We start from the raw sequence: 25350 nt of genomic DNA, 5'->3' as shown, positions 1-25350 counted from the left end.
CCTGCCCTGTGCCCTGTCTCTCCCTACCACTAGACCACCAGAAGAAGGACAGGGTGCAGAGCCTGGCAGGGAGAATTTAGTTCAGAATGGATTTTTTCTTGTTTTCCTCCTCTAAATCTAGGGTGCGTCTTATGGAGCAAAAAATACAGTATGTATTGAATCTAGGTTTCCCTTCAAGGAAGCTAGTTTGAAGTCAATCTGGGAACAAATTTTCATTTTTCAAAGTACCAGAGTTTGGAATAATATCCCTCTTCATACTCATCAAATTTCCAACATAGTTACATTTTCAAAAAGTCTTAAAGTGTTATTTATTCTTAAATTAGTGCTCATGAATAGCTTTTTTTCAATGAGGAAATTCAATGTAAGTTCCCTCAAATATGAGGTCTCTGTAATACACCTTGCGTCCTAAAGATTAAAGGTGAAATATAAGATGAATAATGCAATATTATGGACAATCTTATTTCAACCTGAATCCTCGCAAATTGGATTTCTAGGTTGGTTACAAGCAGCACATCACCACAAAGAATTATACATAGAAACATATATGCTACACAGAGTTATACATGTTACATAAAATTATACCTATAATTTAAGTTAGGTATCTAAAACAGTAAATAACATCTAACATTTTAATAAATGTTTAATGAATAGAATGACAAAATCAGATCTCCTTAAGCCCCTAACAAGTAATTCTTGAAAAGCCATGGTTTTGCGAAACAGTGCATATACAGTGGTTGCATGAATTTTGATGGGGAATGAGTTCCATACTTTTGCAATTTGGTAGTTAAATGATTTGCTATGAAGTGTCTTGTGTTTTGTCTTTCAGAGTTGGGACTGACAGGATCAAGCGGTCAGAGTTATGATAATTAGCAGATCTAGCTAATAGTTCAATAACCCCCTCTTTTACTAAGGCACGCCAGCCAATTTAGCACAAGCTAAACGCTAACATGTCAATCTACTATATTAAAACTCTAGGCGCATATGCGCATTCTTACCAGTGTGTTCTGTTTTACGTGATCAGTAGGTCCCCACAGGTAGGAGTGCGCATGCGCGCTTAGCTGTGGCAGTGGCCGATTGACGGAGGCAGCAAACATGCCGCGACTCCCCCCTCCCTCACCCACCACCAGAGAAACATCGCTATGGCTTGCCATATTGGACTTCAAAGAGGTTGTTGGGAGTGCTGGCGGCGGTAGCATGCACAGAATTGGCGCTTGGGGCAAGGAAAATGGGAAATGGGCCTTATTTGCACTCTTATACCTGGTGGCCGCCAGACAAATTGGAAACCGCTGGCTTCCCTGCTCTCCACCTCGCGCAGAGCTCCATCCAGGAAAAACGGCACTACCGGTAGAAGTTTATTTCTAAGTTTAAAGGTGCTGCAGCGGTTCCTCTCACGAGCTGCACCTGCGTCGGAGAAGGCTTCCGACGCAGGTGGCGATCATGAGAGGAGCCGCCGTGGCACCTTTAAATTTAAAAATAAACTTCTACCGGTAGTGCCATTTTGCCTGCTGTGCCCTCTCTTTCAGTGAATGAAGCATTGCAGCACCGAACTGTTTTGTTGAAGCAGCCAATTTGACATCAGTGTGTCTTTTCTGGAGGACTGAGAACTTCTTGACCACAGTGAGTGCGATGGTAGGCCAGACTGCGAGAAGCGAGGGGTGGGGGTTGGGGGAAATGCTGCTGCTGCTGCTGCATAGGGACCTGGAGGGGAAGGAAAATACCGTTGCTGCTGCTGCTCAGAGAACTGGGGGGGAGAAAAATACTGCTGCTTTTGCTGCACAGAGAAGTGAGGTGGGGGGAGGGAAATGCTGCTGCACAGGGAAATGGAGGGGGAGGGAATGCTGCTGTGGCTGCTGCACAGGGAAGTGGGGGGAGAGAAATGCTGTTGCTGCTGCACAGGGAAGTGGGGGGGAGGGAAATACTGCTGCACAGGGAAATGGAGGGGGAGGGAATGCTGCTGCTGCACAGAAAAGTGGGGTAGGGGGAAATGCTGCTGCTGCACAGGGAAATGGAGGGGGAGGGAATGCTACATAGGGGGCAGGGAGAGAGACAGATAGAAAGACAGACAGACAGCGGGAGGGAGTGAGACAGAAGAAAGGAAGAAAGACACAGGGGCAGGAAGAGGGACAGAAAGACAGAAAGAGAAAGGGGGCCAGGGAGAGAGAAATACAGCAGGATATAGAGAGGCAGAAAGAAAGACAGACAGACATCTATTCTAGCATCCGTTAATGTAACGGGCTTAAAGACTAATAGAATATAATGGACGTGTTAGCATTTAGCACATGCTAATATTTAGCGCATGCTAAAATGGCTAGCATACCTTAGTAAAAGGACCCTTAAATCTGAGAAGCTATTAGGGGCGTCATCTTATAGGGTTCCTTTTACTAAGACACACTAGCTGTGTTAGCGTGCGCTAACACGTCCATAGAATACAATGGATACGTTAGCATTTAACGTGCGCTATTTAGCGCGTGCTAAAGCAGCTAGCGCACCTTAGTAAAAGGACCCCATAGTGTTTTGAATGCTAAGCATCACAGTTAGAATTCTATTTTACTTTTCTATAGGTATCATATTGCTTATAGGTAGGAAATTCCTGAAAGTAGTGCATTGCAATAGACCAGTATAGTTGACTGTAGTTGTATCCTGCAGTGTTCTTGGAAGAAGTACAATCTGATCATTCTTAACTTCTATAAAGTAAGAAAGGATTTCCAAACTAAATTGTTCAACAATGTCTTCAAAACTTAACGAACTGTCTAAAGTGACTCCCAGAACTTTTGAGGATTTCTGAATGTTGATGCTAGTGCCATTTGTCAGATCAATGGTAGATGGAACTAGGTGTGTGTATTGTCCAAACCATAATATAAGTTGGGGGTTTTTCAGTGTTTAGTTTGAGATGGTATCTTACTGATCAATCTTGTACTTTAATTAACTCTCTAGACAGTATGATAGCCATGTTTGCTTGATTCAGATCCACAGGAGTTAATAGAAAGACATCATCTGCATATGAAAACAGCCATTCCCGGGTGTGAGAATGATCGAATTTAAGAGTGGTCATAAAGATGTTGTATAATAGTGGTGAGATAGGTGATTCTTGCGGTATACCGCATGATGGAGACCAATAGTTAGAAAAGGGTGCATCTTTTAATACTCTGTAGTGTCTTTTTGTCAAAAAGCCTGTAATACCAGTCCTGAAATTTCTACTTCAGATAGTCTATTTAGCAACAGAGTATTATTTACCATATCGAATGCAGCTGAGACATCAAATTGTAATAGCAGCATTCCCAGTCCTGAAATTCCTACTTCAGATAGTCTATTTAGCAACAGAGTGTGATTTGCCATATCAAATGCAGTTGAGACATCAAATTGTAATAGCAGCATTCCTTCACATGTACTTAACAAGGATCATACCCTAGATACCAGATCTATCAAGCATATTTCTGTACTGTGTAGGTTTCTAAACCCATGTTAGGAGGATAGTAGATTCCAGTTTACAATATAGTCTTTTAGCTGGGAAGTGACTATAAACTATCAATTTTGGCATGAAAGGTATTTCTTGCTACTGGACTGTAACATGCTGCTTGTAATTGGATTAAATCTGCTCCTTTTGGAATAGGTGTAAGTAAAATTTCCCCTAAATTCCTCAGAAAACTATCCTTGCCACAGTGTAGAATTAACCATCTTTACTAGCCAGTTCAGAACTTCTTCCGGCTTACCTCAGTAGAGATGGTATGGGCAAAGGTCCAGTTTGCATCCCGTTGTGGACAGTGTGTTCATACTCTGTCCACCGGAATATCAACTAAGGTACTTTCAGAGTTAATATCATCTAGTTGATTGTCTGGAGTGTTTCCAATATAATTAAACTGAGAAACAAAACTCCCAGTAACTTTGATAAAAGAGGTATTGAGAGTTTGAATCGCATCCCAAATGAATCCTTTCTGACAGCCCCTATAGCACACAGTTCGCTGTTCCTTCTTCTATTCTGTTGTGGAGCTAGGTGGAGTAGAAATTGGAAATGGAAACCCCTCTGCCAGATCACAAATCAGCAATTTTACAGATGGAATGTATTCTGCCTTCTCTCTGAACAAACTAGCTTGCTTTGGGAATTGTTCTTCTGATAGGACTCAGTGGATGGATCCATCTCCACTAGTAGGACCAAAGGAGAAACTGGGACAGAATATATCACTCATTGCCCTTCCTCTTCTTTCCCATAATGGATAAAAGCTAGGAATCCTCCAAATAAATGCAAAGCAGAGGATCAGAATTAGAGAATGACACGGTGAAAAAATTGGTCCCCGTCACCGCCCCGTCCCCGTCTCACCATCCTCTGCACCGCCCCGTCACCGCCATTCCCTTCACCGCCCCGTCACCGCCACTGCCACCCCATTCACCGCCCCGTCACCGCCACTGCAACCCCATTCACCGCCCCGTCACCGTCACCGCTGCATACATAAAAGCCTCAAACGGGTACGATTTTATATACTTTTCTTTATTTACGTATAAAGGAAACATTCTTTAAAACTTTAAAACTTAGTTAAATATTAGTTAATAACTATACAAAAACAAACACGACATGTACTTTTAATGCTTACAATGTTAGCCTACATGGTAAGTAGACGCGGCCGCTGTACCTAATCGCGGCAAAGATCTCCCTGCCGTGATTAGCATAGTGACCGCGGCTACGGCTGCAAGTCTCCCCTCCCCCCAGCGATCACGGCAGGAGGGCACCCAACCCCTCCTGTAGACCCCCCCCAACGGCCCTCCCGACAATCGCAGCAGAAGGGTACCCAACCCCTCCTGCCGGTCCTCCCAATGGCCTCCCCTAAGATCGCCGGCAGGAGGGTACCCAACCCCTCCTGCTGGACCCCCCCCCAACGAACCCTCCCACCCCGGAACCCCCTTAGTCTTACTTTCCAAGTTGGACCGGACGGCTCCTCACACATATGGCCAGCAGGCTTGCCTCCGTCCAAATGAGGCGGGCCCACCCCTACCCTGCCCAACCCACAGGATCCTAGGGCCTGATTGGTCTAGGCACCTAAAGCCACTCCCGCTATAGGAGGGGCTTTAGGTGCTTGGGCCAATCAGGCCCTAGGATCCTGTGGGTTAGGCAGGGGAGGGGAGGGGCGGGCCCGCCTCATTTGGACGGAGGCAGGCCTGCTGGCCAGACGAGCGAGGAGCTGTCCGGTCCAACTTGGAAAGTAAGACTAAGGGTGGTGTTTCGGGATGGCGGGGTTTGTTGGGGGAGGGTCCGGCAGGAGGGGTTGGGCACCCTCCTATTGGCGATATAGGGGGCCGTTGGGGGGGCCGGCAGGAGGGGTTGGGCACCCTCCTACCAGTGATCATAGGGGGGCTGTTGGGGAGCTGGCAGGAGGGGTTGGATATCCTCCTGCTGCGATCGTCGGGGGGGCTGTTGGGGTAGGCAGGAGGGGATGGGTACCCTCCTGCCGCGATCGTTGGGGAGGGCTGGTTCTGTCGGCATGAAGGGCTGAGCACCTTCCTGCCGGCGATCGTCAGGGGGGGGGCGGGTTCTATTGGCAGGAAGGGTTGATCTGACAAATGAGGAGCCAGTATATTGGGGGGCGGAGTCAATGCGGCAACGTGCAAGTTGGATCGAGAGTTGGAGGAGACAGACAACATGGCGGAGACATCAAACACCCGGTCACGAACACGGTGAAACACAGGTAAATAGCGGTTCCTAGAAGGGGGTACATTGGCCTGCGGGGACAAATCTTTTCACCGTTTTTGCGGGCGGTGAAAACTTTTGTCCCCGTGTCTGCGGCGATTTGGCTTTGGAGTCTCCATAACCCGCAGCCAAACCGCAGCCACGCCACAGCTCCCTGCGGGGATCGCTCCCCGTGTCATTCTCTAATCAGAATGTCTCCCAGGAAAATCTCATGCAGCCACCATTTTTGTTATCCCTCCCAAAAACAGATTTTAGTGTCAGATATGTAATCATTTGCATAAAGATCTAAGGGTTGAATCTCACATAAAAGATAGTTACTTTTTTCTAACCTATAGAACCACTAAGTAGGACTTTTTCTGTTTTCTCTCAGGTGCAAGTACTTCTGCAACCACAGTGTGGCTGGGAAACCGTGTCACAAAGCTGTTGCCCTGGTTACAGCTTCTGCCTCTGAGCAGCCAAAAAATGTCACTCAAGGAGAAGGGCCAATTCCATGTGCAAGATGTCTTCAGCTTGAATTCTTCATGAAAGAAGTGAAAGTACTGAGAGAGCAGGTGAAAGATTAAGAAGCATCCACAAAAATGAGAAATACATTGCTGAAATGTTTCATGAGACATCAAAGATTTCTAGCAGTGGGAAAGAAGCCACACAGAAAGAGGATAACTGGACTCAGATTATGGAACTCATAGGATTGATACCGTGACTCCACCTGCTATTGAACTGAAAAACTGATATGCAGCCCTGGAAGTGGAGGAATTGAGAGCATCGCAGGAAGAGGAAGAACCAAGCTCAAAACCCCCAATGTTGCAAGATCCATGACCACTAGGAGGCAAAAGGTAGTGGTAGTGGACATCTGTAGACCAGACACGATGTCCCAGGAGGAGAGCTGTCTGCCTGGTGCCAAAATTCAAGATACTATGGAGAGCTTACCGAGACTCATCAAGCCTAAAGATTATTATTCAATGATGCTCATCCATATTGGCAGAACTGATACTGCTAACTACCCCATCGAAGGTATCAAAAGTGACTTCATGGCTCTGAGAGAGAAAGTGAAGCAGACAGGTGCACAGGTGGTGGTTTTATCAATCCTGTCAAGGATACTGGCCAAGGCAAAGAAGCTTACATCCTGAAGATGAATGTGTGGCTTCACAGATAGTGTTGTCATTAGTGTTTTGGCATCCTAGAATAGGGGATGATTTTCCAAAAGCTGTTGAGCAGAAATTGCATACATCTACCAAAGAAGGAAAGAAGTGTCTTCAGCAGCAGACTGCCTAACCTACTGAAGAGGGCTTTAAACTAGAATCGCTGGAGCTGGATCAGAAAACCCCAGGAAAGTGAAGAATTAAATACCTCTGCACAAATACCTCTGGAAATACCTCTGCACAAATACCTCTAGAAAAAGGGGCTGCCCCAGGAAAGCAGTATACAGTATACTAATGCCCGTAGTATGGGAAATAAGGTTCTAGGTCACTGTTCCCCCTAAGCTGAGCAAGAGTCCTCCAGCTGCATTGCTGCCAGTGGGGAGGCAATGCTTCAGTATTGTGTTTTCAACTGCTAGGGAAAGACAGGTTCTCTAGAGTTCTTCAGAGCCTGCCTGTCCTTCAATATTAAAAATGTAATAGTGAAACAGTGCTCTCCAGAGGTAGGAATTTAAGTGGAGCACTCCTGTGCAGCTTACAGGGCAATGTTCTGGTTCTGGAGGCTGTGATGGAAGATGCTGATTTGGAATTAGTGTCGATCATGGAGATGTGGTTCACAGAGAAATATAACTAGGATAGAGTTACACTAGCCTATATACCGTATTTTCACGCATATAACGCGTGCGTTATACACGATTTTTACAAACCGTGCATAACCTTGCACGTTATACGCGTGAGCGCGTTGTACAAATTTTTTTTTACATAGTTCCCCCCCCCCGACGTCCGATTCACCCCCCCCCCCCGCAGGACCGCTCGCACCCCCATCCCGAAGGACCGCTCGCACGCACTCCCAACCGCACCCCCATCCTGAAGGACCGCTCGCACCCCCACAGCCTCCCGACCCCTCCCCCCATCATGTAGAAGCTCCTACCGGTGTCCTGCTGCTACCTCTTGGCGGTCCCGCCCTTTCTCTGATGTCAAGCCCTCTTGCCCCGCCGACTCCCCGACACGATCGGGGCAACAGGGAGCTCAAGCCCTCTTGCCCCATCCAACTGCGGCACCCCCGACACGATCGGGGCAAGAGGGAGCTCAAGCCCTCTTGCCCCCCTCCCCCGACTCCCCGACACGATCGGGGCAAAAGGGAGCCCAATCCCTCTTGCCCCGCCGACTCCCCAACTCCCCGACAATATTGGGCTAGGAGGGAGCCCAAGCCCTCCTGGCTCTGGCGATCCCCCCCCACCCCCGCTAGTTGTTCGGGCCAGGAGGGAGCCCAAGTCCTCCTGGCCCTGGCGACCGCCACCCCCCGCTAGTTGTTCGGGCCAGGAGGAAGCCCAAACCCTCCTGGCCAGGGCGACCTCCTACCCCCACCCCGCACTACATTACGGGCAGGAGGGATCCCAGGCCCTCCTGCCCTCGACGCAAACCCCCATCCCCCCAACGACCGCCCCCCCAAGAACCTCCGACTGCCCCCCCCAGCCGACCCGCGACCCCTCTGGCCGACCCCGACACCCCCATCCCCCTTCCCCGTACCTTTGTGTAGTTGGCCGGACAGACAGGAGCCAAACCCGCCTGTCCGGCAGGCAGCCAATAACGGAATGAGGCCTGATTGGCCCATCCGTCCCAAAGCTCTGCCTACTGGTGGGGCCTAAGGCGCCTGGGCCAATCAGAATAGGCCCGGGAGCCTTAGGTCCCTCCTGGGGGCGGGGCCTTGGGCACATGGTCGGGTTGGCTTTCAGGGTGGGGACAGGATTTCAAGGGGGAGAGGAGAGTCGGGGCGGGTGAAAGGAGAATCGGGGTGGCCAGAGGAGAGTCGGGTAGCATGCGCAGTATATGGGTGTGCGGTATACAAAATTTTTTTTTACATATATTTCGGTTTCCCGCGCGCTATATCCGTGTGCGCGTGGGTGCGCGTTATCTATGTGAAAATACGGTAATTTGTTCAGGAAAGACAGGGTAGGAAGAAAAGGAGAGGGAGTGGCATTATGTGTTAACGATTATATATTAAAGTCACACAATTGCAAGACCTACAGGGTAAGGAAGCGGCACTGTGGGCCAATCTGGAAAGAGGGAATGGAAATCACAGTTACTTACCGTAACAGGGTTATCCAGGGACAACAGGCAGATATTCTCACATATGGGTGACGTCACCCACAAGAGCCTCGATGTGGAAGCCTCGCAAGCAGACTTGCTTAAAGAAACTAGAAGATTCAAGTCAGCCGCACCGCGCATGCGCGAGTGCCTTACCACCGAGCCCAGGGCGCATCTCCTCAGTTCAGATAGCTAGCAGAAAAGCCAACCAGGGGAGGTGGGAGGGTTGTGAGAATTAGCTGCCTGCTGTCCTACGGTAACTAACTGTACTTTATCCAAGAACAAGCAGGCAGCCTATTCTCACATATGGGTGACCTCCAAGCTAACCAGAATGGGATGGTGGGAGTGTTGGCAATTTAAGAGAATAAGTTTTGTAATACTCTCTGGCCAAAATGGCCCTCCCATCTGGAGAAAACATCCAGACAATAGTGAGAAGTGAAAGTATGAACCGAGGACCAAGTAGCAGCCTTGCAAATTTCCTCAATAGGTGTAGATCTGAGGAAAGCTGAAGATGCAATTGCTCTGACTTTATGGGCTGTGACTCTACCCTGTAGTTGTAATCCAGCCTGGGCATAGCAGAAGGAAATACAAACAGCCATCCAGTTGGAGATGGTGTGCTTAGAGATAGGATGTCCCAACTTGTTTGAATCGAAGGAAACAAAAAGTTGAGGAGCAGTTCTGTGAGGTTTGGTGCGTTCCAAATAAAAGGCCAAAGCACATTTACAGTCCAGAGTATGAAGAGCTGATTCTCCAGAATGAGAATGAGGCTTTGGAAAAAACACTGAAAGAATAATGGATTGGTTGAGATGAAATTCCGATACCACCTTAGGGAGGAATTTAGGATAAGTACGGAGGACCACCTAGTCATGATGGAAGACAGTGAAAGGTGGATCAGCAACTAAAGCTTGCAGCTCACTGACTCTTTGAGCAGAAGTCAGGGCAATGAGAAACACTATTTTCCAAGTGAGATACTTCAGATGAGCCGTAGACATTGGTTCAAATAGAGGCTTCATCAATTGAGCAAGAACAACATTGAGGTCCCAAACCACGGGAGGCGGTTTGAGAGGAGGTTTGACATTGAAAAGTCCTTTCATGAATCTGGAAACCACCAGAGGAGCAGAGAGGGGTTTCCCTTCAATAGGCTGATGGAAAGCCGCAATTGCACTGTGATGGACTCGGATCGACGTAGATTTGAGACCAGAAGTGGATAAGAGCAAAAGGTAATCCAAAACAGAAGATAAGGAGGAATGTTGAGGCTCCTTATCATGAGACAAACACCACGTAGAAAATCTAGTCCATTTTGGACGATAGCATTGTCTAGTGGTAGGCTTCCTAGAAGCCTCTAAAATGTCTCTGACAGGTTGAGAAAACTGAAGAGGAGTCATGTTGAGAGGTACCAAGCTGTCAGGTGTAGAGACTGCAGGTTGCGATGAAGCAGAGATCCCTAACTATGTGTAAGCAGAGATGGAAAAACTGGTAGAAGGTATGGCTCCCTGCTACTGAGTTGAAGTAGAAGGGAGTACCAAGGTTGTCTCGGCCACCGAGGAGCAATCAGAATCATGGTGGCATGATCGTTCTTCAACTTGACTAGAGTCTTGAGAATGAGAGGGAATGGAGGGAATGCATACAGGAAGAAATTTGTCCATTCCAGAAGAAAAGCATCTGCCTCGAGGCAATGAGAATATGAGAACTCAGGCAGTTTGTGGTTGTGGGGAGCTGCAAAGAGATCTATCTGAGGCGTTCCCCACTGTGAAAAAATGTAATGAAGAGGTAAGGAATGGAGTGTCCATTCGTGAGGTTGCAGAAGACGACTGAAGTTGTCCCCCAAGCAATTTTTCGCCCCTTAGATATAGACAGCTTTGAGGAAGGTGTTGTGGCGGATTGCCCAGTCCCAAACCTTCAGAGCTTCTTGACAAAAGGAGGAAGATCCTGTCCCTCCCTGTTTGTTGACATAATACATGGCGACTTGGTTATCCGTCCAAATGAGGACTACCTGGTCGTGAAGAAGATATTGAAAAGCATTGAGAGCCTTGAAAATTGCTCTGAGTTCCAACAGATTGATATGACATTGACGATGCGTACTGGTCCAGTGGTCTTGTGTAGGGAGACCATCGAGATGAGCGCCCCAAGCGTAGATCGAAGAATCTGTCGTGAGGACCTTCTGATGGGGGGGGGGGAGTCGTTTGAAAAAGCAAGCCTCTGGAGAGATTGGAAGAAAGCATCCACCAACGGAGAGACTGCTTCAATGAAGGAGTGACTTTTATGTGTCGAGAAAGTGGGTCACAAACCTGCATCCGCTGAGATGCCAGGGTCCACTGAGGAATTCTGAGGTGAAGTCTGGCAAAAGGAGTCATGTGTACTGTGGAGGCCATGTGACCCAGTAGTACCATCATGTGTCTCGTTGAGATTGAAGAGCGGGAAAACACTGCATGACAAAGTGGAAGAAGAGCTTCCAGACGTTGTTGCGGAAGGAATGCTCTGAATTGGATAGTGTCCAGAACAGCTCCGATGAATTGTAGATTCTGAGAGGGTTGAAGTTGGGATTTGAGAAAGTTAATTTCGAATCCCAAACTCTAGGAACCACGTAGTCCATTAGGTCGCTACAATAACCCCTTGAGATGTTGAATCTTTGATAAGCAAGTTGTCCAAATAGGGAAATACCTGAAGACCATGGTTTCTGAGAGCTGTGGCTACCACTACCGGCACTTGGTGAACACTCTGGGAGATGAAGCCAGGCCAAAGGGCAGCACTCTGTATTGATAATGCAGATTTCCCATTCGAAATCTGAGAAATTGGCGAAAGGCCGGATGAATAGGAATATAAGTATAAGCCTCCTTGAGATCCAGAGAGCATAACCAGTCGTTTTGATCTAGGAGGGGATAGAGGGATAACATGGAAAATTTTTCTTTGACAAAAAAATTTGTTGAGAGCCCCGAGATCCAGAATGGTCGTCGAGGCAGCCTGGGTCAAAGATGAAGCTTCGGCTAGAAAAAAGGCATCAAAAGAATAGGGAGACTTGGATGAAGCAATCGAAACCACTGAGTACTCGAGGTTTAGAAGTGGAGACCTCAATCGAGAGTCGGAGATCTAGTAGAAGTAGGGGTAGATTGAGGCTTAGTTGAAGAAGGACGCTCTTTAGAAGAAGATCTATGCCTGGAAGGATGCCTCGATGAAGGTCTCGATCATCGGTGAGAACAGTGCTTGAAAGCAGATCTCGAAGATTGAGGAGACTTTGCCCCGGAGAGAGAAGCAGCCGATGCCACCAAAGAATGGATAGGACTGGAGGCTGTGGATCGAAGCTCCAGAGGCTTGATGGAGAAACCTCGATGCACTCCCAAAGACTGTGCTCCTTGTATGAAGTGTGAGGATTCCTGCCGAGGCACTTGCAAAGAATCTGCTCCTTGCTTTTACATGATTAGATGCCAGACCAGACCTCGCAGAGACTCTGCTCCCTGCATAGAGTGTGTACACTCAGACTGAGGCATAAGAAGAGGCTCGACCTCGCGGGAGTCTGCAGAATGCCCAGGCTGGATAAGAGTAGCTAGCTTCAGTCCCATTTTGGTGAGGAACTGAACAAATTGCTGCTCTAACATGGTCTGGAAAGAAGCCGGCAAAGATGGATCCGCGTCTAAAACCGGACCACCTGCCTTGGCTGGAGGTTCCACCGAGGCAGTGGAAATGTGCTTCGACTTAGAAGTCTTAGGCACCTTAAGCACCATTGGTGGTACTGTCTGCTGAGCTATCTGACCTGAGGATACAGGGGAAGACAAAGTAGATATCGTCGAAGAAAGAGCCGCTGCAAACGAGGAAGGTCTGATGAGGCTCAAGGTTGAAGCAGTGGAGGCAGGAGGGCACTCGGTCGAAGGCGAGACCAAGGTCTGCTTCGGAGTCGAGGAACTGCTCGAACCCATCTGGAAGAGCTTCTCCACTGAAAGTAGACAACGTTTAAGGGCTCGAGGTTGAAGAGTAGCACAGCGCTCGCACGACTAAGAGAGAGGAGAGAAGGAAGACCAGGGAAGGGAGAGGAGAGGAAAGAGATGCCAAGACCATGGGAGTAAAGGAAAGGAGCTACCAGACCATGGATGGGGGGAGAGATGTCAGGGAATATGGGGGGAGGGGGAGGAGGTAGATGCCAGACCAGGTGAAAGGAAGGAAGGAGAGAAAGGAAGGAGAAGAGATGCCAGATAATGGAGTGGGAGGGGGAGATGGAAGGAGAGAAGAGAGATGCCAGGGCATGGGGGAAGGAAGGGAAACTAAAGGAGACAAAATGTCAGACCAGAGGGAAAGAAAGGAGAGGAGGTGCCAGAGAAGGAGGGAGAGGGAGAGATAGGAGAGAGATGCCAGGGCATGGGGGAGAGAAGGGAAGGAGATAGAGATGCCAGACCATGGGGTGGAGTGGGAAGAAAGGAAAGAAAGGAGACGAGAGAGATGCCAGAGCATAGGAGAGGGGGTGAAGCTGAAATGAATCATGTACAAAGGAGAGAAAGGGCACAGGATATACAGTTTATTGAAGGGATATAGAAAGAGGGAAGATGCCATATGAAACAGAGAGAGGGTGGACACTGGATGGAAAGGGCAGAGAGGGTGGACATGAAGGCAGAGAGAGGGTGGATAGTAGATGGAAGGGGTAGAGAGAGAGAGAGAGAGAGGGCAGAGGCTGGGTGGAAGGGGCAAAGAGAGAGGACAGATGTTGCATGGAGCGAGAACAAACGCTGAATAGAAAGAAGAGCGAAGAGAAGATGATTAAAGCAGAAACGACAAAAGATAGAAAATATTTTTGTTGCTTTACATCAAGTAGTATTGTAACTGTATTGATTAAAATTTATAAATAGGAAATGGAAATAAGGCAATATTTTTTGGACTAAACTTTCCTCAGGTCAGAACAGGATAACATAACAGCAGTATACTGTACTGCAGGGGTGCCCAAATGGTTGATCGCGATCGACCAGTAGATCGCAAAGGCAATGTGAGTCGATCGCGTTGCCTTTGAAATCTTTTTCTCCCTGCCATCCCGAGCCAGGCCAGGCGCGTACAAGCGCCGGACTCACAAGACTTCACCTCTGACGTCAATTCTGATGTCGGAGAGGAAGTTCTGGGCCAGCCAATCGCTGCCTGGCTGGCCTGAAACTTCCCCTCCGACATCAGAATTGACATCAGAGGTGAAGTCTTGCGATTCCGGTGCTTGTACGCGCCTGGCCTGGTTCAGGGAAGCAGCAGGGAGAAATCGGCGTGGTGGCTTGGGGGATAGGGAAAGAATCGGGGAAGTGGAGAAATCGGCACGATGGCTTCGGGGGCAGGGGGAGAGAGAGAGAAAGAAAGGCAGAAATAGAGAGGGCAGGGGGAAAGAGAAAGAAAGACAGGCAGGCAGGGGAAGAGAGAAAGAGAGACAGAAAAAAAAGGGAGGGGCAGAAAGAAATATTGGATTTACAGTCAGAAGAAGGAAGTGCAACCAGAGACTCATGAAATCACCAGACAAACAGGTAGGAAAAATGATTTTATTTTCAATTTAGTGATCAAAATGTGTCCGTTTTGAAAATTTATATCTGCTGTCTATATTTTACACTATGCCCCCTTTTGCTAAACCGCAATAGTGATTTTTAGTGCAGTGAGCCTATGAGCGTCGAGAGCAGCACGGGGCAGCTCTCTGCGTTAAAAAATGCTATCACGGTTTAGTAAAAGGGGAAATGGTATATTTGTCTATTTTTGTATAGTTGTTACTGAAGTGACATTACATATTTTAAAGTCATCTGCCTTAACTTCTGAAAAAAAAAACCCTGAATACAAATGATAATTAACATTTTCTCTGCGTACAGTGTGATCTGTGTTTTTTAAAATTTTATTGTTGGTTGATCATTTTGACTTGGTCATTTTAAAAAGTAGCTCGCAAGCCAAAATGTGTGGGCACCCCTGCTGTACTATCTTGAAAAAAGATTTGGCCTCTGAAAGCTAATTGAAAAATGGATTAGTCCAAAAAAATAGTATTTTCTTATTTCTCATTATTTGTTTTATTTCTATTTGTTAATTTGTAAAGTAGTGATTGTTATGAGGCAGTTTTTTCATTACATTAACGGGTGCTAGAATATATGTATGTCTGTCTTTCTTTCTGTCTTTGCTTCTCCCTGCCCCTGTCTCTTTCTTTCTTTCTATCTCTCTCCCTCCTTCTGTGTGTCTTTCTTTCTTTCTGTCTGTCCCTCCCCCTCTGGCCCCCTGTTTGTCTGTCTTTCTGTCTCTCTCCCTGTCCACTGTCTTTCTATCTCTCTCTGTGGCCCCTTGCCTGCCTGCCTTTCTTTGTCTTTCTCTATGGCTCCCTTTTTTATCCTCCCCAAAGCAATGCAAGATTGCTCCCTGGCCCCACAGCACACCCCTTCCCCCAAAGCAAAGCACGTTTGCTCCCTGGCCCCCTTTGTTTCCCCCCCCCCCCTCTCTGTGCAGCAGCATCATGTCCTCCAACTCCACTTCCTTGTGAAGCAACATTTATACCTACCCCCATCCCACTTCCCTGTGCAGCAGCATTCCCTCCCCCTTTATTAAAGGTATAGGCACACTCCTTCTTGCCTCATTCAACCTGTTCAGCCTCAGCAGCTCTCTATTCCCTCCGGGGCTGATTTTGTACATCGGGCGCCATGGGAGGTGTTCAGGGCTATCGGAGGTGGAGCGGCATGCAGGGCTACTTTCGGGATCGGCTGTTTTTGCTTAGGCTGGCTGACTTAGGCCTGTGCGCGTCGTCAGCCTGGAGGAGCCAGTCGGGGCGGTGCTCCCATGCGCAGTGGGTGATCGGCCGTTTTTCGAGCGTGGGTTCTGAGAAAGGACGGCAAACTTACAGGAAGGGAGTACTATATACTGCAACTTACTTGGCTTTATCCTTCTGCCGGCAAGAGCCGCCGCGGCCGACAGGCTCCGTGCCACCGCACGCATGCGCACTCCTACCTGCGGGTCCCTACAGCTCACGGAAAACGGGAGCACACAGTTGGGAGTGCGCATGCGCGCTTAGGGCTTTATTATATTAGATGAGCTATATTTATCTTTTTTGTTGTTGTTTAAATTCATGCAGAAATAAACGGCTATATTGAGCCTAATGACTTCATTAACGCATTTCCCTTTTTTAAACCTCTATACCATTCAAAAGAGGGCAAATATCAAATTATTCCCTTCTAGAATTGGATACTTTTTAAATTTAGTAAAAATATTCTGGCACAAGTGTTAAACCTTAAAAACGGAAGTCATATTGAGCATTGGAAAATAATAATTAACTAATAAAAATAGTACACATATAGTGCTCTTTTTACTAAGCTGCGATAGTGATTTCAGCGTGTGCTTAGCACGTGCAGAATTGCCCCGCGCGCTAGACGCTACAGTGTTCTCCCAAGAAATTTTTTCCAGCCAGGTGGCATGAAAAAGTAGCTGGGTGGGGTGGGCAAGACAGGGAAATTTGATGGTGGGGAAAATTAAGGGCTCCTTTTACAAAGATGCATTAGCACCTTAATGCGCGGAATAGCGTGCGCTAAATTGCCGCGCATGTAGCCGCTACCGCCTCTTAAGCAGGCGGTAGTTTTTCAGATAGCATAGCTAATCCGGTGTGTGCGCTAAAAACACTAGCGCACCTTTGTAAAAGGAGCCCTAAATGTGTACTATTTTTATTAATTATTATTTTCCAATGTTCACTATTGCTTCCTTTTTTCAAGGTTTGACACTTGTGCCAGAATATTTTTACTAAATTTAAGAAGTATCCAATTCTAGAAGTGAATAATTAGATATTTGCCCTCTTTCAAATGGTAAAGAGCAGTGGTCTCAAACTCAAACCCTTAGTGGGGCCACATTTTGGATTTGTAGGTACTTGGAGGGCCACAGAAAAAATAGTTAATGTCTTATTAAAGAAATTACAACTTTGCATGAGGTAAAACTCTTTATAGTTTATAAATCTTTCCTTTAACAGTTAAAGGAAAGATTTATAAACTATAAAAAGTTTTACCTTATGCAAAATTGTCATTAACTATTTTTTCTGCGGCCCTCCAAGTACCCTATTTTTTCTGCAGCCCTCACATTTAAAGTTTAATATCTTTCCTTTCTCAAAACTGACACATTTCAATCACTATATTGAAAATAAAATCATTTTCCCTACCTTTGTTGTCTGGTGACTTTATTTTTCTGAAAACAACGAACAGACTGCAGATAATGTACAAGATGCAGGCGTTGTTTATTAGTAAATGCAGTAACATATACAACCTTATGGCCAACCAAGGGACCTGACACGGTCCTTGTTTTAGATAACACGCCTTCCTCAGGGGTCTATGGTGGTTAAGGTATAAAGCAAACTGCATAAAAGATAACAAACACACGCCAATCACGATCAAATGGGGTCAAGCAAGTCTTACACAATGCCATTTGATCGTGATTGGCGTGTGTTTGTTATCTTTTATGCAGTTTGCTTTATATCTTAACCACCATGGACCCCTGAGGAAGGTGTGTTATCCGAAACACGGACCGTGTCGGGTCCCTTGGTTGGCCATAAGGTTGTATATGTTACTGCATTTACTAATAAACAACGCCTGCATCTTGCACATTATCTGCAGTCTGTTCGTTGTTTTCTGGTTGCTGTTGTTACTGCAGACTACGTTGGACTTTCATTCTCCCTTTTGTGCATCAACTTTATTTTTCTGTGCATTTAACTATGTTTCCAGGGTCTTCTTGTCCTTTGACTGTTTTTCTCTCCGTCTTCACTTTCTGCCTTGCATCCATAGTAACATAGTAACATAGTAGATGACGGCAGATAAAGACCCGAATGGTCCATCCAGTCTGCCCAACCTGATTCAATTTAAAAATTTTTTTTTTTTTTTTTTTTTTTTTCTTCTTAGCTATTTCTGGGCGAGAATCCAAAGCTTTACCCGGTACTGTGCTTGGGTTCCAACTGCCGAAATCTCTGTTAAGACTTACTCCAGCCCATCTACACCCTCCCAGCCATTGAAGCCCTCCCCTGCCCATCCTCCTCCAAACGGCCATACACAGACACAGACCGTACAAGTCTGCCCAGTAACTGGCCTAGTTCAATCTTTAATATTATTTTCTGATTCTAAATCTTCTGTGTTCATCCCACGCTTCTTTGAACTCAGTCACAGTTTTACTCTCCACCACCTCTCCCGGGAGCGCATTCCAGGCATCCACCACCCTCTCCGTAAAGTAGAATTTCCTAACATTGCCCCTGAATCTACCACCCCTCAACCTCAAATTATGTCCTCTGGTTTTACCATTTTCCTTTCTCTGGAAAAGATTTTGTTCTACGTTAATACCCTTTAAGTATTTGAACGTCTGAATCATATCTCCCCTGTCTCTCCTTTCCTCTAGGGTATACATATTCAGGGCTTCCAGTCTCTCCTCATATGTCTTCTGGTGCAAGCCTCCTATCATTTTCGTCGCCCTCCTCTGGACCGCCTCAAGTCTTCTTACGTCTTTCGCCAGATACGGTCTCCAAAACTGAACACAATACTCCAAGTGGGGCCTCACCAATGACCTGTACAGGGGCATCAACACCTTCTTTCTTCTACTGACTACGCCTCTCTTTATACAGCCCAGAATCCTTCTGGCAGCAGCCACTGCCTTGTCACACTGTTTTTTCGCCTTTAGATCTTCGGACACTATCACCCCGAGGTCCCTCTCCCCGTCCGTGCATATCAGCTTCTCTCCTCCCAGCATATACGGTTCCTTCCTATTATTAATCCCCAAATGCATTACTCTGCATTTCTTTGCATTGAATTTTAGTTGCCAGGCATTAGACCATTCCTCTAACTTTTGCAGATCCTTTTTCATATTTTCCACTCCCTCTTCGGTGTCTACTCTGTTACAAATCTTGGTATCATCTGCAAAAAGGCACACTTTTCCTTCTAACCCTTCAGCAATGTCACTTACATACATATTGAACAGGATTGGCCCCAGCACCGAACCCTGAGGGACTCCACTAGTCATCTTTCCTTCCTTCGAGCGACTTCCATTAACCACCACCCTCTGGCGTCTGTCCGACAGCCAGTTTCTGACCCAGTTCACCACTTTGGGTCCTAACTTTAGCCCTTCAAGTTTGTTCAACAGCCTCCTATGAGGAACTGTATCAAAGGCTTTGCTGAAATCCAAATAAATTACATCTAGCATATGTCCTCGATCCAGCTCTCTGGTCACCCAATCAAAAAATTCAATCAGGTTCGTTTGGCACGATTTACCTTTTGTAAAGCCATGTTGCCTCGGATCCTGTAACCCATTAGATTCAAGGAAATACACTATCCTTTCTTTCAGCAACACTTCCATTATTTTTCCAACAACTGAAGTGAGGCTCACCGGCCTGTAGTTTCCTGCTTCATCCCTGTGACCACTTTTATGAATAGGGACCACATCCGCTCTCCTCCAATCCCCAGGAATCACTCCCGTCTCCAGAGATTTGTTGAACAAGTCTTTAATAGGACTCGCCAGAACCTCTCTGAGTTCCCTTAGTATCCTGGGATGGATCCCGTCTGGTCCCATCGCTTTGTCCACCTTCAGTTTTTCAAGTTGCTCATAAACACCCTCCTCCGTGAACGGCGCAGAATCTACTCCATTTTCTCATGTAACTTTCCCGGACAATCTCGGTCCTTCTCCCGGATTTTCTTCTGTGAACACAGAACAGAAGTATTTGTTTAGCACATTTGCTTTCTCCTCATCACTCTCCACATATTTGTTCCCAGCATCTTTTAGCCTAGCAATTCCATTTTTTATCTTCCTCCTTTCACTAATATATCTGAAAAAATTTTTATCTCCCTTTTTTACATTTTTAGCCATTTGTTCTTCCGCCTGTGCCTTCGCCAAACGTATCTCTCTCTTGGCTTCTTTCAGTTTCACCCTGTAGTCCTTTCTGCTCTCCTCTTCTTGGGTTTTTTTATATTTCATGAACGCCAACTCTTTCGCCTTTATTTTCTCAGCCACTAGGTTGGAGAACCATATCGGCTTCCTTTTTCTTTTGTTTTTATTGATTTTCTTCACATAAAGGTCCGTAGCCATTTTTATCGCTCCTTTCAGCTTAGACCACTGTCTTTCCACTTCTCTTATGTCCTCCCATCCTAACAGCTCTTTCTTCAGGTACTTTCCCATTGCATTAAAGTCCGTACGTTTGAAATCTAGGACTTTAAGTATCGTGCGGCCGCTCTCCACTTTAGCCGTTATATCAAACCAAACCGTTTGATGATCGCTACTACCCAGGTGAGCACCCACTCGAACATTAGAGATACTCTCTCCATTTGTGAGGACCAGATCCAATATCGCTTTTTCCCTTGTGGGTTCCGTCACCATTTGTCTGAGCAGAGCCTCTTGAAAGGCATCCACAATCTCCCTACTTCTTTCCGATTCCGCAGACGGAACATTCCAGTCCGCATCCGGCAGGTTGAAATCTCCCAACAGCAGAACCCCCTCTTTCCTTCCAAACTTTTGGATATCCACAATCAGATCCTTATCAATTTGCTGCGATTGAGTCGGAGGTCTGTAGACTACACCCACGTAGATAGAAGTTCCATCTTCTCTTTTCAGAGCAATCCATATCGCTTCTTCCTCTCCCCAGGTCCCTTGCATTTCGGTCGCTTGGATATTGATCTTTACATAGAGAGCTACTCCTCCACCTTTATGACCATCTCTGTCCTTCCTAAAAAGATTATATCCCGGTATGTTTGCATCCCATCCATGTGATTCACTGAACCATGTCTCTGTGATAGCAACAATATCTAGATCTGCCTCTAATATCAGGGCTTGCAGATCATGAACTTTGTTGCTTAGACTGCGAGCATTTGTGGTCATCGCTTTCCAGCTATTTTTCAGCGATAATCTCCTTCTTCGTATGGATTTTTGTGTTGTTTCACTTTCCGTTGCAATACTAAGAAATGAGTTGCTGATATTGCTTATGTTGCAGCCTTTACTACTATCACATCTTTTCTTTTGCCGGGGGTGGTCTTTATAATTGTCCTTCGTACATACACCACCCCCACCTTCTAGTTTAAATGCCTGGAAAAATATTGTCTAAATTTCTCTGCAAGGTTTCTTTTTCCTGCTGTAGTAATATGTAGCCCATCAGTGCAATATAGCTTCTTGTCCTTCCATGTATTTCCCCATCCTCCTATGTACCTGAAGCCTTCTTGATGACACCAGGCTCTGAGCCATCTATTAAAGTCCTCTGTGTTTTTCACTCTTTGCTCTCCTTTTCCATATGCAGGCAGTATTTCAGAAAAAGCTAAAGTCTTTACAAAAGGTTTCACGCCCTCACCAAGCTCCCGAAAAGCTTTCTGTGCTGCATTAACTTAATATTCAATTTTTCTGTTTTCTTTTCAAAATCTATGTTTCCATGTCTTACCTTCCCTTCTATCTCTCTCTTCTTCTGTCCCTATTTCCATGGTCTGCATCTCTTTCTTTCCTTTCTCTCCATCCCTCCTTCCTTCCTTTCCCCTGGTCTGGCATCTGTCTCCTTCCCTCCCCCAACTTTTTATTTCTTTCACCCTGCCCCCTTCTTTCTTTCTCTCTCTATCCATGCCCCCATTCTTTCTATATGTCTGTATTTCTCTCTCTCTCCGTGCCCCCTTTCTTTCTTTCTCTCTCCATGCCCGCACTTTCTCTCTCCATGCCCCTTTCTGTCTGTGTCCCGTTTCCCTTCTTTCTTTCTGTCTCTCTGTCCCCCCCTTTCTTTCTTTACTTCTCCCTGTCTCCCCCAAGCCACCACCATTGGGGAACAGGCCACCACCGCCGCAATCAGGTAACAGGCCGCCACCGCCGCAATCGGGGAACAAGCTGCCGCCACCACAATCGAGGAACAGGCCGCCACCACCGCAATCGGGGAACAAGCTGCTGCCACCACAATCGGGGAACAGGCCGGTACCGAGGTCTTAACTCTCCCTGCATATCTTCCCCAGCGCGGGCCAACCAATTCACGCCACCCGTCAATTCTAACGTCAGGGAGGAACTTCCGGGCCAGCCAGGCAGCAATTGGCTGGCCCAGAACTTCCTCCCCAACATTAGAATTGAACGTCGGGTGGCGAGAATTGGTCGGCTCCGAGCTGGGGAAGATATGTAGGGAGAGCTAAGACCTCGGGCGCTGACCTGTTCCCCGATTGCAGTGGCTTGGGGGAGGGCAGTGGGGAAGGGAAGCAGATTGGGGACCCCTGCTTTAGGCAAGGACAGATCGCGGGCCGCAAAATAGTCCCTGGGGGGCCGCATGTGGCCCACGGCCGCGTGTTTGAGACCGCTGGTATAGAGGTTTAAAAAAGGGAAATGCGTTAATGAAATCATTAGGTTCAATCTAGCCATTTATTTCTGCATGAATTTAAACAACTAAAAAAAAAAGATAAATATAGCTCTTCCAGTCATACAAGAAACATCTCTAAAGCACCTCTAATAATATTTTGATCACTATATTCCTTCCTGAGGTCTCACTGAGGATATGAAATAGATGCGATCCCCACTTCCAAACCTCTTCCACATAATTTGAAGGAGACCTGTGTGATCGCACTACAGCAAAATAAAAAAGTAGCAGATAAAAATCAAAGTGAGAGCTAGGCAAAACAGTTTAGGTAAAAATGCAGGTAATAATTAGCAATGTATTAAAAATATTTTATTTTTATTTGCTTATAATGTCATTTGAAAGCTGTTTGATGTTAATACAGCTTTAATTTAATTCATTATAGTGTGTGTGTGTGGGGGGGGGGGGACAACACCTACATCAACAGTAAAGTTAGCATAGGGTCATTAAATCCAGTGGCGTACCTAGTATATATGACAGCCAGTGCTGATCATTTTTTAATAACCCCCTCCTCTATATAAAAAAAAGTTATTTTTAGTAATAATCCATGAGTTACACAACAAGGGTGCACCTAGGAAAAGGCAGCATCTTAAACACTGCAGTGAGCACTAGAACACCAACACATGCATTGTAAAACTAAACAAGCCAGATCCTGCACAGTCAATTGATCCTGTACAGTCATTGCTAACAGAAAGTCATGTGCTTTTCATACACACAGAACAGAGATACACCCTCGCCTAATATGGAATAATCACAAACTAAAAATAGAAATATGTAGACAAAAGTTAAACTGAAACGCCAATAAACCAGACTCTGCATACAATGCAACACCACAGAAACAGTGACACGTACCCTAATACTGTGCAAAATATAAAGACAGTAGATGTAAATTTGAAAAAACTGCTACTTAACAATCACCACTTTACAAATTAACAAATATAAATAAAACAGGGAAGAGAGAAATAAGAAAATACCATTTTATTGGACTAATCCATTTTTCAATTAGTAGTAATTAGCTTTCAGAGGCCAAATCTTTCTTCAAGACAGTACAGTATACTGCTGTTATGGTGTCCTGACCTGACCTGAGGAAAGGGGTTTAGTGCCTTATTTCCATTTTCTATTGATAAACTTTAATCAATACAGTTACAATACTACTTGATTCTACATAAAGCAAAAACAAATTATTTTTTCCACCTTTTGTCGTTTCTGCTTTAATCATCTTTTCTTCACTCTCTTCTTTCTATTCAGCGTTTGTCCTCGCTCCTTTCCATGCAACATCTGTCCTCTCTCTTTGCCCCTTCCACCCAGCCTCTGCCCTCTCTCTCTCTCCCCCTTGCATCCACTGTCCACCCTCTCTGCCCTTTCCATCCAGTGTCCGCCCTCTCTCTGTTCCATATGGCATCTTCCCTCTTTCTATGTCCGAATAAACTGTATATCCTTTGCCCTTTCTCTCCTTTGTACTCTGTGACCTTTGTACTTTGTGCCTTTGTACTCCTGTGCCCTTTCTCTCCATTTCAGCTTCACCCCCTCTCCATTTTTTTTTGTCTCCACTACTTCCCCTATGCTCTGGCACCTCTATCCCCTTCTCTCCCCCCATGCCCTGACATCTCTCTCCTCTCCTTCCATCTCCCCCTTCCACTCCATTATCTGGCATCTCTTCTCCTTCCTTTCTCTCCTTCCTTCCTTCCTTTCACCTGGTCTGGCATCTGTCTCCTCCCCCTCCCCCCATATGCCCTGACATATCTCCCCCCTCCATGGTCTGGTAGCTCCTTTCCTTCCCTCCTATGGTCTTGGCATCTCTTTCCTCTCCTCTCCCTTCCCTGGTCTTCCTTCTCCCCTCTCTCTCCCCAATTGTGTGCAGCAGCAGCACTTCTCTTCCTCTCCCCCCTCCCCAATTGGATGTTGCAGCAGCATTTCTCTTCCCATCCCTCCCCTCATGCCCTGGAATTTCTCTCCTTTCCTATGTCTCCCTCTGCTTCCTTGCTCTGGCACCTTTCTTTCCTTTCCCTCTGGTCTGGCATTTGTCTCCTTAGTTTCCCTTCCCTCCCCTCCCCCATGCCCTGGCATCTCACTCCTCTCCCCTCCCCTATCTTGCATCTCCACTCCTTCCTTCCTTTCCCCTGGTCTGGCATCTGTCTCCTTCTCCCCCCCCCATAATCTGGTATCGCCTTTCTTTTCCCTCCCTCCTATGGTCTTGGCATCTCTTTCCTCTCCTCTCCTTTCCCTGGTCTTCCTCCCCCCCCCCATTGGGTGCAGCAGCAGCATTTCTCTCCCCCCTAATTGGGTGCAGCAGTAACAGCATTTCTCTCCCCCATCACTTCTCCCCCTCCCCCTGCCTCGGTCGGCAGATTCGCTACAGGCTAAGGCAGGAGATAGGTCAGCGATGGAGGTAAGCTTACAACTTGGAGCTCTTCCTTGCTTCGGGCCTTCCTCGCTGCTGGGTCCTGCCTTCATGGAAACAGAAAGTAGGCAGGACCCGGCAGCGAGGAAGACCCGAAGCAAGCAAGAACACCAAGTTGTAAGCTTTCCTCCCTGCCCTATCTCCCGCCTTAGCCTGTAGCGAATCTATTTCTCGGACCTACTTCATTTCTCTTAGGTACCTTCTCCCTCCATTAGCCAGCAGCAGTTACTGAAGCACGCAGCTGCAAGCTTCCGCCTCTCCTCTTTCCGATTGGTTTCGCTTTGTGCAGGAGCGTCTTGTGCGATAAGCTGCAGAACAAAAGTAAACACGACGTCGGGGTTCTTCCTGTTTGTGCACTGGGTCATAATGAGCCTGCAGCCCCTGCCTCCAACTGCGACTGTAAAAATCGACCAGCAGTAGGAAAATTGTTTAAAAAAGTAAAGCTGAAAACCTTTTTTCTGGCGCTTAAAAAAAAAAAAAAAAGTCAGGCGGAGGCGAATTTGCAGCCAAGATGACAGCCGGGCGCTCACCTAATCTAGCCGGGCGGGGCGCCCGGCTGAAAGGCGCTAGGGAGAACACTGCGTTAACGCCAGCATTGAGCTGGCGTTAGTTTTCCTGCGTAGCGCGGGGGTTTGCACGTGTTAAAAACGCTAGCGCTCCTTAGTAAAAGAGGGTGTTAATTTTCCCCACCACCAAATTTCCTCATCCCGCCCCACCTGGCTACTTTTTCATGCTACCCGGCTGGAAAAAATTTCTG

General features: G+C 46.7%; 1 protein-coding gene across 3 annotated transcripts in view; it reads right to left on the bottom strand.

The window, feature by feature from the left end:
• Positions 1-25350, bottom strand: part of LPCAT1 (lysophosphatidylcholine acyltransferase 1) — a 579323-nt gene that overhangs the window by 293217 nt on the left and 260756 nt on the right. The window lies entirely within an intron of this gene.

The sequence above is a fragment of the Geotrypetes seraphini genome, chromosome 2 (genome assembly GCF_902459505.1).
Source record: "Geotrypetes seraphini chromosome 2, aGeoSer1.1, whole genome shotgun sequence".
Lineage (NCBI taxonomy): Eukaryota > Metazoa > Chordata > Amphibia > Gymnophiona > Dermophiidae > Geotrypetes > Geotrypetes seraphini.
The sequence above is the reverse complement of the archived record's forward strand: the minus strand, read 5'-3'. Positions and strand labels throughout refer to the sequence as shown.